The following is a 17942-nucleotide window of genomic DNA, read 5'->3' as shown; positions in this document are numbered from 1 at the left end:
CTTATGTGGGTTTAATTATATTGAATAATTTGGCACATTTTTCTACAGACCTGTGTTTGTTTTTAAGCATCCTTAAATTTTGATATCATGATGGCAAGGGACATGATACAATGAAAAGTTTGCCTGTATATGATAATAATGATGAGATAAGCATTTGCCATTATATCCCATGGAGTACAGGAAAAATCTACAGCTCAGTATAGTTTTATCAATAATAAGAATTAGTGAGTGACAAATACCACCAAAGTGCATCCATTAAATGTGAGTGGAACCTGCTCCATACATGTTGGCTGCCAACTGTATTATAGAACCAGCGCCTGCATTTAAGAGCAACAACTAGAGTTCGCTCCAGTTGTTTTGATTTAATTATTAAAATGCCACTGTCTATCTCTGACAGCATCTTAGCTCCAGAGATTCCAGTGGGATCACTGTCCGGGTAGCCATCAGCCCCTACATGGAGTGCTCATGGGATGCCATAGCACTTGGCCAGCTGAAGGCCCTTATTGCCACCATTTTGGTGCACTTATGAAGGACACCATTTTTTCCACTATAGTGGATATAAAAAGTCTACCCACCACTGTTAAAATGCCAAGTTTTTGGCATGTAAAATATTACCATGAAGAATCATTTCAGACGTTTTTAATCTTTAATGTCTCCCGTAATCTATACAATTCAATTGAAAAATAAATTAAAATTTGTTCAGGTTTAAAAATTAAAATAAAGAACTAAAATATTGCGGTTGCATAAATATACACACCCTTAAACTATTACTTTGGTGACATTCATTTAAATTTCCTACAGCCTTCAGTCTTCTAAATGAAGGTAAGCTTCCAGGAGCTCACAACTGAACAGATTAACCCCTGCACAGATTAATATAAAGGCAAAAGGCTTCTAATGAGCGCAGGAGTGGGAGAAATCAGACACTGCGGTCTTCTGGCTCCTCTCTGTCACGGTAAACCTCAAGCTTCAACACAACTAGACAACTAGCTACTTTATGATGATAGAGGATATGATATGATGATAGAGGCCACCATCTCCTTAGCTTGCTGCTGGTACTTTTCTGTGGGAATGAGCTTGTCTCCAACCAGTCTGGAATATTTCCAGTGAATTATGGAATGCTATAGTATTAGCACTGCACCCAATACCAAAATCAAAGCCATCCACAATTTCCTTTTCAGGAATTTTATTTGGTAGACTGAGTGGCTGCCCAAACATTAGTTTCTCACAAAGGAGCTGAAGACACTGAGTGGCAGTAAGTGCAAGTTTCTCCAGCATGTTAGATATCAGAGCTGGGAGAACAGAGAGGGCAGCATGGTGGCTCAGTGGTTAGCACTGCAGCCTTGCAGCGATGGGGTCCTGGGTACAAATCCCATCAAGGTCAACATCTGCAAGCAGTTTGTATGTTCTCCCCATGTTTTCAGGGGCTTCCCCCAGGTTCTCTGGTTTCCTACTCAGTAAAAAAGCAGCCATACAATGTCCGGGAACATTCACACAGACTTTTATTAGCCAGGGCTGCTTCTCGGCAGGGTTGGACGGGCCCACCAGACAACCGGAGAATCCTCCGGTGGGCCCTGGCTTCTTCTTCAGGAGAGTTCATAGCGCAAACCTTGCAGCTGCTATGGGCCTCTGTAATGCACACGCCCGGGCTGAGCGACGTGTGCATGTGATTCCACTGGACCGTGCCGGAGATTGAATGCCTGGAGGGGCGTAACTAGGTATTCACCCGATCCGACCAGGGTCGCACGACGGCATACGACGCCAGTGCACCAATGAGGAACCGAGCAGAGGGACCAGGTGCTACTCCAGGACAAACCCCGGACACGGCTGTAGACCCACACAGGGGAATACAGGAACAGACAGGTTAGGCTGGCACACAGACTGGTGGGAATAGGCAGGCACGACTGGTATGCAGGTAGGCGGGTATGCAGGCAGGGGGGTACAGGCAAGCACGGCTAGAGTACAGACAGGGAGACACTAGCAGGTAGGAACACAGGCGGGATAGGACCCAGTACACACTGGGACTCAGGAACAGAACCACAAATGTGGCAGACAAACACAGCAGAGTAAGGCCGCCCAGAGCGGTGAGCGAGAGTAGAGCAGGATGAGGCCGCCTGGAGCGGTGAGCAAGAGTAGAGCAGGACGAGGCCACCTGGAGCGGTGGGCAAGATTAGAGCAGGACGAGGCCGCCTGGAGTGGTGAGCAAGAGTAGAGCAGGATGAGGCCGCCTGGAGCGGTGAGCAAGAGTAGAGCGAGACTGCCGAAGCAGCGAGCAAAGGGTCAGAGCAGAGCGAGACTGCTGGAGCAGCGAGCAAAGGGTCAGAGCAGAGCGAGACTGCCGGAGCAGCGAGCAAAGGGTCAGAGCAGAGAGAGACTGCCAGAGCAGCGAGCAAAGGGTCAGAGCAGAGCGAGACTGCCGGAGCAGCGAGCAAAGGGTCAGAGCAGAGCGAGACTGAAGGAGCAGCGAGCAAAGGGTCAGAGCAGAGCGAGACTGCCGGAGCAGCGAGCAAGGTGTCAGAGCAGGGCGAGAACCGCAGGAGCGGAGAGCGAGGCAGGGCAGAGGGGACAGGGCTCTGTTCACACGGAACAGACAGGAAGGGAAAGGCAGAACCAGATACCCACAGGGTACTTGCAGTGAAGTAGCGAGTGGACCACAAACTCCCAAACGGAAGTACAGTGACAACGAACAGGAGTTAGGTACGAGTTCAGACTCTGCAGAAAAAGGAAAGGTACGGACATAGAGAAAAACAGGAAACAGGCTAGAAGAGTATTCAGACAAGAACAGACACAGAAGCAAGATACAGGAGCGGGTCTAGTTATGCAGCCCCTAGAAGGCGGGAGGAACAGGCTAGGAGCGTGTTCAGACAGGCCTGGAAATATAGCCTCCAGGAAAGGCAGGCAAGCAAACACAGAAAGGGACCTAGCACATTCAGAGTGAAAGAGCACACTGAATGAAACACAATGCTCAGGCATGGGTTAATTGGAGCAGCTGGTTTAAATACCAGGTGACAAACAGCAATAGGCTGAGGACGCACAAGGGGTGTGCCCGCAGCAGGTACAAGAAACAGGAAGTGATCGGGCGCCGCCCTTAAGCAGCAGAAACAGAAGCAAACAGACCGCATGGAGGGAAGCCAGAGAGACATTCTGGATTGGAGATCAAGTGCGCGCTCTTGCACAGTGGGAGATGGACCACTATGCAAGGACGCCGCCAGGTATGTTACAGCCTCTTGAGCTGGGGAGAAAGGTGGGCCCTCAGAATCAAATCCTCTGGTGGGCCCAATGTTCTTCAGTCTGACACTGCTTCTTGGGGTTAGGGTTAGGGTTAGGAGTAGGTATCTACTCCGGCTATCATTTCTCCCAGGAAGTCCTCTAATGCAGCTTGTTCCATAAGCAATGGCAACCCATCCAACGTCAGCTCACACTTCTCGGTGGTGTTTAGTCACACTAAAGATCTTTCTTTACGCCTTGAATTTCATGACTACAGAGTTGGGAAATGGCTTGATCTGCAATGGATTTTGAGAAATAACGTGCATAAGCAAAGCTACGGTTTAGGCTGCTGAAAGTCATCATTAAGATACTCATACAGCGTTCCCACAGATTGAAAGAGGGGTATCAAGACTTCCAAGGAAGCCAAGACTTCCCTGTCCTCACCAAGAGGACGACTGTCCATGTTCTCCTCCTCCTCTTCATTATCACCCAATCCGCGTTGAGATGAGATGAGGCTACACTGTGTAGCATCACCCTGTATAGTTCCAATGTATAGTAGTGTATAATAGTATTCTGTATAATGCAATGCCTCCTCTTTAATTGTGAGTAGCGAGTATTTCAGTAGACAGAGAAGCTGGATGGTGACACTAATTATTGTGTCATAGCCACTCACCATCTTAGTCGAGCCCTCAAAGTTTTGGAGGACGGCACAGATGTCAGACATCCATGCCCACTCATCAGCTGTTATGTGCGGAGGATGACCTGAATTCCAACGGGCGTGTTGAAGCTGGTACTCAACAACTGCCCTCTGCTGCTCACAAATCCTTCCCAAGATCTGCATTGTTGATTTCCAACATGTTGTCAGATCGCACACCAGTCAGTGAGCTGGAAGCTGTAAATGCTGCTAAAGCACTGCCAGGGTGGCGGAAGCTGTAGTTGACTTTCTGAAATGGGCAGACACACGGCATACTTTCACAAGCAGCTCTGGCAGATCTGGGTAGGTTTTGAGAAACCGCTGAACCAGAGTTGAGCACATTTAGTGCTTGCTAGTGATGAGTGAGCGTGTTCTGTTAACACTTTTGGCGAGTATGCTAACAAACAGGCATTTCTCACATGTATTAAAGCTGTCAAACAGTCGAAAAATCATGCACACTGAGTGACTCAAACATAACATTCGAGCACGTCGAAGATGCTCTGAAAACCCCCGAGCATGCTCGTAAATCTCGAGTAACGAGCATGCTCGCTCATCACTAGCACTCGCTCATTACTAATGTGTACCCCTGTGTGGAGAACAATATCAGCACCAAAGAATTAAAAGATTAAATGTAGCCTTCTTTATATACCACAGTAGTAAGAAAACCAATTTCAATTTCGATTATATCATGTATACCCCAGTGACAACAATGTCTGGACCAAATAATTAATTTCACTAGAGTAGAACTGAACAGCCAACCCAGCAGATGGAGACCCAATTAAGATTCTCCTCATTTCCAAAAATTAGTGGCAGACACTAATGATGTTTCATCAATTTCACTACAGTAGAAATAGTATAATTAGGACCGACACCTCTTCCACTACAGCCAGTTCAGGAGATGGAGACTTAACCAGGAGTGTTCACATATCCCTAAATTTGGGACTAACACCATCGAAGTGGCATCAATTTCACTAGAGTAGTATAATGGAGACGAAAACCTCTTCCGTTACAGCCAACCCAGCAGACGGAGACCCAATCAGGATTCTACAGATTTCCAAAAATTAGTAGCAGACATTAGCGAAGTGGCATCAATTTCACTAGATTAGAAGTAGTATAATGAAGACCAAAACCTCTTCCTCTATAGCCAATCCAGGAGATGGAGGCCTAACCAGGAGTGTTCACAATTCCCAAAATTAGGGCCTAACACCACCAAAGTGGCATCAATTTCACTAGATTAGAAGTAGTATAATGAAGACCAAAACCTCTTCCACTACAGCCAACCCAGCAGATGGAGACCCAATCAGGATTCTCCACATTTCCAAACATTAGTGGCAGACACCGGCGAAGTGGCATCAATTTCACTACAGTAAAAATAGTATAATTAGAACCAACACCTCTTCCTTTACAGCCAACCCAGCAGATGGAGACCTGACGCTCCCCCTGTGCCGTGGGGTACTCGGTGCCGGACCGGTCATTGCTAGGGGAGATGTCACAGTGGCGGTGACTCGGTCCGTGACCCAGGGTGGTCAGTCAAAAGGGGGTATTTACAGCGGAATTAAAGTTCTTGTATACAGTTTGTGACGCCACCTGTGGTATGCGGCTATATGGAGCCGCCGCTGCGGAGCCGGTCCTCTGGAGCTGGTGTAAATGCAGCAGAGTTGGTTTAGCTTTCCACAGGTAGAGCTTAGCTAGAGGGCAGTGTAGATGTTGCTGTTATGGAAGTAGCACTCGTGGTGTAGTGTAGTGCAGGGGGGTGATGGCGCAGCAATAATTTCACAGAGACAGTGGGGTGCAGTCCTCAGGGTTTACTCACAGTTGTTAAGTTCCTCAGGTTACACTTTCCGGATTGCGACCTCCCACGTCGCGCTGCATTCACCAGGCAGGGGTTCAGCAAACTCCCAGGTGTTTCAAGAGTGCCTGACAAGACCCCGTTCTATATGCCCTTCTCAGCCGTCTTCCTGCGCTGGCCCTCACCCTTCTTGCCATGCGCCTCGCCAAACAATGTCCCAAGCCGGTATCCTCGGATCTTTCTGGTCAACCTGGAGTTCCCTGGATCCTATGTGGTTATGTCTCGCCCAGGGGGATATAGGGGACTCGGTACCCGGGCCTTTTACCCTGTTTAGGATGTCACGGCAGTCGGCTCCCAGGCCCGTACTTTGGGGTCTCTCTTGAAAAAGGGTTTTTTTGGTTGGCAACAGTTTTTGTCTCATGACGCCACCTGTGGTTTCTGGTAATAGATACCAGCACTGCTTCAGACCTCTGGGGCGGTTGGTAGGGCAGCTGAGTTGGAACGACTCCCCACAGGTGGAGTGGGCCCCAGGGCAGTGTGGGTGCAGATGGTGATGCTGGGCATTGTAGTGCAGAAGAGATGGCATTGCAGGAGTAACTGACAGAGACAGGAGATTCACTTCAGTACCTTTACTGGTGCGGATGTCAAGTACGGTCCAGGGTACTTGGTAGGAAGGGTGCACTTCTGGACTCTCCCCAGTGAGTGGGTATAAGGCCTCCTGGTCCATTTCTCCCTCTCTCTAAGCGCCTGGACAGCCTGCAACTGGGCCTAGGTTCTGTGTTGTGTCGTTCTCTCACCTGTAGCTTGGTAGTAGGACCTTTCTCTGGCAACCACTATCCCTGGACGCTGGGGCCTTCGTGGTTCCTAGTCCTGTAAAGGGTTTAGCTTCAGGTAGACCAGGGATCTGTAATCCTCTTGGTATGCCGATAGTCCCTACTGGGTATAGAGGACCCTGTAGGCGCGGACCCAGTGTCCGGATAATGTCTTGGGGTGAGCCTGTGATGCTCCTCTGCCCCCACAACTCCTCTTTCCTCTCTCCTTGCCTCAGCCACACTCGGGGCCCTCAGAACACAGCAGCTCACATGTTGCTTCTTCACTGGTCTAAGTGCCAGCACACTGTCTGACTGAACTCTCTAACTCACTGACTGCCTGACTCCACCCTCCATATATATATCCCTAACAGGGCTCCCTCTGCTGGTATGAGGTGGAAGGGTGGAGGTGTTTGTTTGTAGTGAGGGCCTCTTGTGGAGGAATCCGTCCATGCACCCTTTTGGGACTTGTGGTACCTGTGGTAGCAGGGAGCCACAGCTACATTTTTGGCGACTTGAGTGTGGATGTGGCAACTGCACCCTGAAAGTACAGAAGCCTCCGGTTTCCAGTTGAACTTTGTAATTCTCACTGATTAGGGGCCGGTCCCCTCTGCGGCTCGATCCCTCCACCGCCTGGCAGATTCGGGCATACGGGTGGCCTCTTGCACTGCCAGTACCCCTGGGATCCCTTCTTCGAGCCTGGAGCCTTTCTCCTGCTTCTCTCCTCCTCAGTCTGTTCTGGGCCTCTCTGGCTAGGCCCTCCTCCTCCTGAGCAGAGCTCCTGCAGAGCTCCTGCTTCCTCTACTTCTCTTCTGACTGCTCTGACTGACTGACCTGACCTTCCAAGATGGCTTCACTCTATATACTATCCCTAACAAGTGCTCCCCTGATTTACTTCCTCCTCCCACACCCACTACATGGTTCCCCCTCACTCTGGTTCCCCCCACTCCAGCCAGGGACAGGGCCCAGGAGGGAAGCGACGCATCTTGTCCCTCTTGCTGGTCTGGAGTAGTGTAGTGTTGGATGCAGGTGTTAGGGTCCCGGGCAGCACTCTATCCTTACCTGAGAGTGAGATACCACACCTCTGTGGCGACTGAACCCGCAGGTGTTATGAACCGCTGCAAGCACTAAGGAAAGATAGGAAAACTGTCCCTACAATAGGACTAAGCTGATTCCCTACGATGCAGCGGGGGACCTGTTCCTTGTGAACAGACCCGCCTAAGTCCTCGGCTAGTCTGAACGCAGACCTATAGATATAAGGGAGGGGTCCCTACAAGAACTAAGGACTGGGATATAGTTGGACACCTCCTAGCAGAAATTGTAGCAGAGCAAAGACAAACAAACAAAAAGTACTAGTGGTCCAAAGACCAAGCAAATTACAGAGTAAGGTACAAGGCACCTGGCTAGCTTAAGAGTAAATGTAACACTGAAGTCCAGCAAAGCCAGAAGGGCGGAGCTGGATTATATAGGCAGAAAGTCATGTGACCAACAAAATAGAAACAGAACTAACAGGAGGGTTCTAACAGTAACCCCTCTTCTATGAGGATCCTCCGGATCCTCCAGGCCCAGGTCTATCAGGAAACCTCCTGTGAAACGCTCTGATAAGTCTAGGAGCAGAGACATCATCCGCCTTTACCCAGGAGTTATCCTCGGGACCGAAACCTTTCCAAGTGACGAGATACTGCAATCTCCCTCTATGCCATCTAGAATTAAGAATGCGAGAAATTTCATATTCACCGTCTTCCACCACCGGAGGAACAGAGACAGTGGCGTCCCTATCCGAAACCTCAGCTTTTTTCAATAAGGAAACATGAAACACCGGATTAATCTTCCAGGAGGTGGGAACCTCCAACTTAACAGCAAATTGGTTAACTACCTGAAGTACCTTAAACGGCCCTACAAATTTCGGGCCCAATTTCTTAGAAGGAATCCTCAACCGCAGATTCTTAAAGGACAACCAAACCATGTCACGAACCGTAAACAAAACCTCTTGACGTTTCCTGTCAAAGTACCTCTTAGCTTTTTCGTTAGCCTCTTGAAAGTTACAATTAGAGATGAGCGTTGTTCTACTCGAACTGTTCGCCAATCTCAAATTCGAGCTGTTTTGGGCGGTGTTCGAGCCGGTCGGCGAACACGAACAATTTGAGAAAAATTCGGCTGTTCGAGGTTATGTTCGATAACTGTTCGTGCACCAAAATCATAACTGGATTTTTTCTCAGTAATGATGAAAATTAATGTTAATACGCAGTTTGAGTGTACAGCGGGGCGGGGGGAGGGGCAGGGGATGGATCTCTGCAGGAACAATGAAGATCTCCATTTTTTTTTCTCTTTCCCGCTTTTGCAGTGGGGAGGTGCAATCTGTCAGCCTATCAGCAGCGCACACACGGAGCGAAGTGCTTTTTTTCACACAAGCAAGGGCATGTGTGATTGGCAGTGTATGTCACATGTCCTTGCCCTATAAGACCAAGCCATTTTCCCCGTCGCCACCATTTTCTCACTGCTGCAGCTGCGTGTTAGACGGCACCGCTGTTGCTGTGTGCGCTATACCTTGTTAATTTCAAGCCAATTTTCGCACAAATATACAGATAGCTTGGGAGTAGGGAATAGTTGTGATTGCAGTCCTTTTAAGGACTAGGTTACAGCATTTCCTACGACTTTTATCAGGCAGGTCTGTGCTCTTAAATAGATAGATTGTGGGAGTAAAGACTAATTGTAATTGGAGTCCTTTTCAGGACTAGGTTACATCAGTTCCTATCAGTTTTTGCCAGGCAGGTCTGTGCCAGTGCTGTGCAAGTTTTTTTCACAGCATTTGGCTGAATCTAGCAAAGCTAATCCTTTTTGGCCTATTGCAGAGTGTGTTAGTCAGTGGAGTAGCCTATCTGTGTTGCAAGATATACCACCTGTGTATAGAATACCAATTTTTTTACTGCACCTAGTGAAGTAAAATGTTTTGGGCATAGCATCATTCTATTAGTCCATCTATACTGACCTCCATCAGGTTGCAAACTGAATATAATTTTTTTCTGCATCTAGCTCTGAAAAAATATTTGGGCTTCTAGCAGTGTGTGGGACTTGGTCTATTAGTCCATCTATACTGACCTCCATCAGGTTGCAAATTAAAAATAATTTTTTTCTTCATTTAGCTCTGAAAAAATATTTGGGCTTCTAGCAGTGTGTGGGACTTGTTCTATTAGTCCTTCTATACTGACCTCCAGCAGGTTGCAAATTGAATATAATTTTTTTCTGCATCTAGCTCTGAAAAAATATTTGGGCTTCTAGCGGTGTGTGGGACTTGGTCTATTAGTCCATCTATACTGACCTCCATCAGGTTGCAAATTAAAAATAATTTTTTTCTTCATTTATCTCTGAAAAAATATTTGGGCTTCTAGCAGCGTGTGGGACTTGTTCTATTAGTCCATCTATACCGACCTCCATCAGGTTGCAAATTAAAAATAATTTTTTTCTGCATCTAGCTCTGAAAAAATATTTGGGCTTCTAGCAGTGTGTGGGACTTGGTCTATTAGTCCATCTATACTGACCTCCATCAGGTTGCAAATTGAATAAAAAAATTTTCTGCATCTAGCTCTGAAAAAATATTTGGGCTTCTAGCGGTGTGTGGGACTTGGTCTATTAGTTCATCTATACTGACCTCCATCAGGTTGCAAATTAAAAATAATTTTTTTCTGCATCTAGCTCTGAAAAAATATTTGGGCTTCTAGCAGTGTGTGGGACTTGGTCTATTAGTCCATCTATACTGACCTCCATCAGGTTGCAAATTAAAAATAATTTTTTTCTTCATTTAGCTCTGAAAAAATATTTGGGCTTCTAGCAGTGTGTGGGACTTGTTCTATTAGTCCTTCTATACTGACGTCCAGCAGGTTGCAAATTGAATATAATTTTTTTCTGCATCTAGCTCTGAAAAAATATTTGGGCTTCTAGCGGTGTGTGGGACTTGGTCTATTAGTCCATCTATACTGACCTCCATCAGGTTGCAAATTAAAAATAATTTTTTTCTTCATCTAGCTCTGAAAAAATATTTGGGCTTCTAGCAGTGTGTGGGACTTGGTCTATTAGTCCATCTATACTGACCTCCATCAGGTTGCAAATTAAAAATAATTTTTTTCTGCATCTAGCTCTGAAAAAATATTTGGGCTTCTAGCAGTGTGTGGGACTTGGTCTATTAGTCCATCTATACTGACCTCCATCAGGTTGCAAATTGAATAAAAAAATTTTCTGCATCTAGCTCTGAAAAAATATTTGGGCTTCTAGCGGTGTGTGGGACTTGGTCTATTAGTCCATCTATACTGACCTCCATCAGGTTGCAAATTAAAAATAATTTTTTTCTGCATCTAACCCAGCCAATAGTTTTGGCCTAATACCACAGTTTGGCCACTCAGCTCTGCTCGGTTACCATCCATTGTTTTTTTGTGCAAACAACTCCAGAGTTGTGAATTAGTTAACCACCAAAATGAGTGGAAAAAGGCCTGCTGCTGGTGGAAAGGGGAATAGGCGTGTTGGGAAGGGGAAAAAAGGTTGTGTCCGTGGGGTAGGTGCAGAAGAAAGACCATCTTCCAGCTAAACTAAAATGTCTACTTCTTTTAGCGGACAATGTGATAAGATCCCTTTCTTACGGCCACGCCAATCGCTACAAATTCCAGATGAGGCACAAAAACAGCAGGTGCTTCAACGGATATCAAGTGCTCCTTTAAGTGGGCTCTCCTCCACATCAACTTCAACATCACAAATACTCCAGTCCTCAAAGGTGTCACCCAAATCGCACTTGCTTCCTCACAGCTCCCAAATCTCCAGCTGCCCGTCTGAGTATGAGGTAGAACAGATGGTTGAGTCTGCAGAGCTGTTTACTCATACTATAGCCTGGGAATCAGAGGTCGACTCCAGCGCTTCTGTGAATCCAGACGAGGAAATAATCTGCACTGATGCCCAGAATCTTTATGAGTCGGATCCAGAACCAGACGCAGAAGGTTCTGACCATAATGTAGACCCTCATTCCCAAACTGTAACTCCTGTTGGTGGAGACAATGAGGAAGACGATGATAAGACTCAAATACCTGATTGGAGCAACAACTTTAGTTTTTTGTCAGGGCAGGAACAGGTTGGCTCTGAGGACGACGGGTGTGATAACGCACAGGGTGATGATGATGAGGTCGGAGATCCCACTTACTGTCAACCCACAGTCAGCCAAGAGATGAGGTCAGCAGAGGAGGTGGAGGAAGATGCTAGTGACGACGAGGTCAGGTTGCGCCTTCCTGGACAGAGACGTAGTACTGGAAGCACGTCAACAACTGCATCCTCAAACACAACTCTGCCTCTCACCACAAGTCGTGGTGGCTCTTCAGGTCGCATGGGTGCTAAGCCTTGCATAGCCTGGGCATTTTTTCAGATCGATAAAGATGACCCAACTCGTGTTATCTGTAACATTTGTCAGCAAAAGCTAAGTAGAGGCCAAAAAATACATAGTTTGAGTACTTCATGCATGAACCGGCACATGGACATGAAGCATAAGTTGCAGTGGGAAGCTCAGTGTGCTACAATGCGGTCTAGCCGGCCGGGCCAACCACCGTCTGCCATATCTTGTGCATCCGCGGCCTCTTCATCCTCTGTGACTGGGGGGACAGCAGTCACACCTGTTTTGGGGCGCAGACCTGCCACCTCTTTACCCGCAACAGCCAGCGTGATTGGCAGGTCATCATTTTCTTTGGAGGTGGTAACACCAGCTGGTCTTGAGCGCTGTCCGACATCGATAGCACCACCTTTGGATCAAGGCAACCTAACATGTATGCCTGCATCTTCCTCACAGACCGGCAGTTTGCCGGGGACACCCTTATCAACCCCGTCTAAGCACAATAGCCAGCCCTCGGTCCCTCAGATGTGGACAAGTAAAAGACCATTTCCTCCTAGCCATGAGAAAGCTAAGAGGTTGAATTTCACCATCTGCAAGCTCTTGGCTACAGAAATGCTGCCTTTCCGCCTGGTGGACACAGAGGATTTTCGAGACCTTATGTCCGTCGCAGTGCCCCAGTACCAGATGCCCAGTCGGCACTACTTCTCAAAGAAAGGTGTGCCTGCGCTCCACCAGCATGTCGCACACAACATCACCGCTTCTTTGAGAAACTCTGTGTGTGACAGGGTGCATTTCACCACAGACACTTGGACGAGTAGGCATGGACAGGGGCGTTACATGTCGCTGACTGGGCACTGGGTAACTATGGTGACAGCAGGACAAGGGGCTGCTGTCCAAGTCTTGCCGTCCCCACGAGTTGTGCGTCAATCCTCTTTATGTCATTTTTCCTCCACTGCTTCTGCCTCCTCAACCTCCTCTCGGTCTTCCACCTGCACCCAAAGGCTGTCTGGTCATGCCACAAGCTTTCTAACTGCGCAGAAGGGATCCTGCACACCTCCTTACTATGCTGGCAGTAGGGCTCAACGTCATCAGGCGGTTTTTACATTGAAATGTCTGGGAAATGTGAGTCACACAGCTGAGGAGTTGTGGTCAGCTCTGGAGAACCAATTTCATGAATGGTTGTCTCCACTGGACCTGAAACCAGGGAAGGCCGTGTGCGACAATGCTGCAAACCTGGGTGCGGCCCTTCGCCGGGGCAATGTCACACACGTGCCTTGTATGGCTCACGTGTTGAACCTGGTTGTCCAGCAATTTTTAGCCCACTATCCCAGACTAGATGGCCTTCTGCAGAGGGCACGGTCGCTGTGTGCTCACTTCCGCCATTCGCATCCCGCAGCTCAGCGACTTACATCTCTACAGAAGTCGTTGGGCCTGCCACTTCACCGGCTAAAATGCGATGTGCCTACCCGGTGGAATTCAACTCTGCACATGTTGCAGCGACTGTGGCAGCACCGACAAGCCCTGGTGCAATACGTTCTGACGTATAGCCTGGGCCAACGAGATTCAGAGGTGGGGCAAATCACGCTGGAGGAGTGGTCTCAGATCAGGGACCTATGCACCCTTCTGCACAGTTTTGAAATGGCGACGAAGATGTTTAGTGCTGACGATGCCATTATCAGCATGACTATTCCGGTGATTTACATGCTGGAGCACATGTTAAACAGAATTCGGAGTCAGGTGGTGGCACAAGAGGAGGTGGAGGAAGTAGAGGAGGAGGAGTTGTATGCGGAAGGGCTAACATCTGCAAGGTCCAGACGGTCGGCAGCACCAAGGCGGCAGGCATGTGAGGGTGGGGGAGATGATTTTACCAGGGCGCATGGTAGCAGCCAAACTAGTGAGGAAGGTGCAGGAGCCCAGGAAGAAGTGGAGGACGAACTGATGGAAGACTCATCAGATGAGGGAGACCTTGATCACATTTCTGTTGTGCGAGGTTGGGGGGAGAGGACAGAGGAAGGAAGCATGATTGCTACCTCGCCACCAACACAACAGGGACTTGGTGCTCCTGGATGCGCAACACACATGAGTGCCTTCTTGCTGCACTACCTGCAACATGACCCTCGAATTGTGAGAATTAGAAATAATCCTGACTACTGGGTTGCCACACTGTTAGATCCCCGGTACAAAAGTAAATTTGCAGAAATTATTCCTGCCATAGAAAGGGATGCACGCATGCAGGAGTATCAGCAGAGACTGTTGCAGAATCTTACATGTGCTTTTCCACAAAATACCAGTGGTGCACGTAGTGAATCTCACAGTTCCAACTTGCCAACCGTGGGACCGTCAAGTGTTCAGCACTCAAACCGTAACAGAACCACAGTATCTGCTGGTAACATCAATTTTGCGGAATCATTTCACCACTTTTTTAGCCCATCCTTTGCAAGGCCACAGGAGACAAGAAGTCTGACACATAGTCAACGCCTAGAGACGATGGTACAGGAGTATCTCCAAGTAAACATTGAAGCCACGACTGTGTCACTGGACCCTTGCTCTTTTTGGGCTTCCAATCTGGATAAATGGCCGGAGCTAGCCACTTACGCCTTGGAGATCTTGTCATGCCCCGCAGCCAGCGTTCTGTCTGAACGTGTGTTCAGCGCTGCTGGTGGTGTGCTGACAGATAAGCGCACGCGGCTCTCCACTGATAATGTAGACAGACTCACGTTCATAAAGATGAACAAATCATGGATCCGAAACGACTTTTCTACCCCTGTGTCATCCTGGGGAGAGTAAAAGCTTGATGATTGGTTAAAATCACCCTACCAACCGTTTTAAGCTTTCAAATTACTAATCATGTTTATCTGTATCTTGACTGGAAAATAATTTGGGCTTTGTAGCAGTGTGCAGCACTGATCCTATTAGGCCATCTATAATAAGCTTCACCAGATTTAAAATTAAAAATAATTTTTAGCTGCATCTAGCCCGGAAAATAATTTTGGGGCTCCGAGATGCGCAAGACACATAAGTGCCTTCTTGCTGCACTACCTGCAGCATGACCCTCATATTGTCAGAATTCGAAGTAATCATGACTACTGGGTTGCCACACTCTTAGATCCCCCAAACTTTTCGATCAACCTTTTCATTTTAATAAAGACCAAAAAAATGGTCATTTTTGAAATTATAAGCATTAGCAGGTTGTTAGAAACTGAAATCAAACAGTTTTCAACTCAAAACTTTATTCTAGGTGATGTTACATTTTCACATAGGACCCCTTGTTCGAAAGGAGCTTCTGAACTCTCTCGTCCATTGAATTTGTCAGGTTTTGGATGGTTTCTGCTTCAATTGTTTTGCATGAGGACAGAATATCCTCCCAGAGCTGTTGCTTAGATGTGAACTGCCTCCCGCCATCATAGACACTCCTTTTAATGATGCTCCAAAGGTTCTGAATGGGGTAGAGGTCAGGGGAGCATGGGGGTCACACCATAAGTTTGTCCCCTTTTATGCCCATATCAGCCAGAGATGCAGATGTTTTATGTGCAGCATGAGATGGTGCATTATCATGCAGAAAAATGATCTTGCTGTGAAATACACGGTTCTTCTTCTTGAACCATGGCAGGAAGTGCTGTTTGAGAAAATCCACATACATTATGGAGTTCATCTTTAGCGCCTTCAGGGATCCTAAAGGGGCCGACAATCTCTCTCCCCATGATTCCAGCCCAAAACATTACTCCACCTCCTCCTTGTTGGCGCTGTAGCCGTGTTTGCGTGGGATGTCCATCAACCAGCCATCCTCCACTCCATTCATCTGGACCATCGAGCGCTGCACGGCACTCATCCGTGAACAAAACAGTTTTGAAATCAGTCTTCATGTAATGTTTGGCCCACTGGAGCCGTTTCTGCTTGTGTGAAGTGGATAGAGGAGGTCGACAGGATGGCATATGCACAGCTGCAAACCTCTGAAGGACCCTGCATCTTGTTGTTCGGGGGACGTTGGAGGCACAAGCAGCTTCAAAAACTTGTCTGCTGCTATGACAAGGCTTTTTTGCCGCTGCTGTTTCAACCTGACGTAATTGCCTGTAGGAAAGAGTCCTCAATTTGCCCTTATCAGCACGCACACGTGTGTACTGTGAATCAGCTACATACTTCTTGATTGCCAAGACACTTCATCCTGATCATCGCACAATGTTGATTGTAGTCATGCCTTGACCTAAACACTCCACAATTTGTTGCTTCTCAGCAGCCGACACATCCTTTTTCTTTCCCATTTTGGCAGAAAATGTAGGCTGCTTAATAATGTGAGAGAGCCTTCTTAAGTAGTCTTGCCTTTCATTGGACACACCTGCCAAACTAATTAGCACAGGTGTCTGCAATTGCTTACAGTGATATAAAGAGCCCTGACACACATCACCATCAATGAGTTTAACTGACAAACAAACAAATTCTTCCCTTATCACTCCTAAACACTTTTTGCATAATAATTTGGAACGCGGTGTACATGTGCTTTTCCACAAAACACCAGTGGTTCACGTAGTGAATCTTACAGTTCTAACTTGCCAACCGTGGTCTGTATGGAATTGTTCAATAAAGGGCCCAAAATTAAGATAACATAGATGGGAGAGGTCTCTATGAATAGGAATTCCTAAGTATTTGATACCCTGTGAGGGCCAGGCAAAGGGAAAGTTGGACTGGATGGAATCCTATATGGATTTAGGGAGGGAGACATCGAGGGCCTCAGACTTCGCTGCATTGATTTTAAAATTTTACCATGTAACAAAGTGATCTATTTCAGCCATAACAGCAGGGATGGATATATGTGATTGAGTGATATATACTAGGACATCATCAGCAAATAGAGAGCACTTGTACTCGGTGCCTCCCACCTCAATCCACCTAATATTGGGGTTATGGCGAATTGATGAGAGCAGGTGCTCCGTCACTAGGATGTATAAGAGAGGGGACAGAGGACATCCCTGCCTTGTCCCATTGGTGATTGTGAAAGGTGATGAAAATGTTCTGACGCACCCCCTGGGCCTTGGGACACCCGGAGCCGGACCCTTTTTGGTGGATGCTGGTGGTTGTAGTCTTCGTGGCGGCGATCCGGTTCCGTGGCTCAGGGCGGTCAAACCAGTGGCGGAACTATTTATGTGGTTTTGATGTTTAAATGTCCGACTACGCCACCCGTGGATTGCGGTCAGAGTGAACCGCCGCTACAGGGCAGACCGCTAAGGCTGGTGTTGTGGGTGCAGCAGAGCGTAGCATAACTCCCCACGGGAGGAGTATAGCCTCAGGGCAGTGTATGCGGAGGATGGGGGTGATGGTGCAGGGCAGCAGCAGTAACGACACGGAGTCAGTGATGCAGTTCAGGGCCTTTACTCACAGTTCTTATTATCCAGACCACGTCTGCAGGTAACGGCTGCCCACGTCGTACTGTGCTCACCAGGTGAGGGGCTCAGACAACTCCCAGATAACTTTGGAGCGCTTCACAGGACCCCCTTTGTGTGTCCTTTGTCTGGCCTTTCTTACCAACACTTCTGTCCGGCTGCCTCGGGCCTCCTCTTGGTAAACTTGGCGCCAGTTTCCCTGACCCTATGTGGTGCCTTCCTAGTGGGTGGAGCAAGGGGCTGCGCCACATAAAATGTCAGAGCCTCCGGTTTCTAGCTGAGGGTCGTTTCCTGCCTCCACTAGTTCGGGGACCGGTCTCCCCCTTTGGCCTGACCCCTCCACGCAGGTGGATTCGGGCGTGCGGTGGCGACTCGCCCGTCCGCACCCCTGGGATCCCTTCATTCCTTGTTCCTGGAGCCTTCTCCGCTCCTCTTCCTTCCTTCTCCCTCTTGCAGGCCTGGGCCTCTGTTACTAGGCCTGCCTCCGGAGCAGAGCTCATGCAGAGCCCCTGCTCCCTGCCACTTCTGCTCAGACTTCTCTGCACTGAACTAAGATGGTGCCCACCTTTTATACTCCCTTCTCAATGCACCCAGGAACTGCTTCCTCCCTGCTCCTGCACTGCAGGGTTCCCCTTCCTCAGTGTTCCCTCCCCCCACTCCAGCCAGGGACAGGGACTGTCGTGCCCATCTCAGGGGCATATTGGTCGCC

General features: G+C 48.1%; 1 protein-coding gene across 1 annotated transcript in view; it reads left to right on the top strand.

The window, feature by feature from the left end:
• The window catches only part of LOC141213666 (tyrosinase-like), a 202394-nt gene that overhangs the window by 32946 nt on the left and 151506 nt on the right, over positions 1-17942 (top strand). The gene's annotated exons all lie outside the window — the stretch shown is intronic.

Source organism: Phyllobates terribilis, unplaced genomic scaffold (assembly GCF_046119375.1).
Source record: "Phyllobates terribilis strain yellow unplaced genomic scaffold, ASM4611937v1 Scaffold_205__1_contigs__length_3507201, whole genome shotgun sequence".
Lineage (NCBI taxonomy): Eukaryota > Metazoa > Chordata > Amphibia > Anura > Dendrobatidae > Phyllobates > Phyllobates terribilis.
Note: the sequence above shows the minus strand (reverse complement) of the source record. Positions and strands in the feature narration are given on the sequence as shown.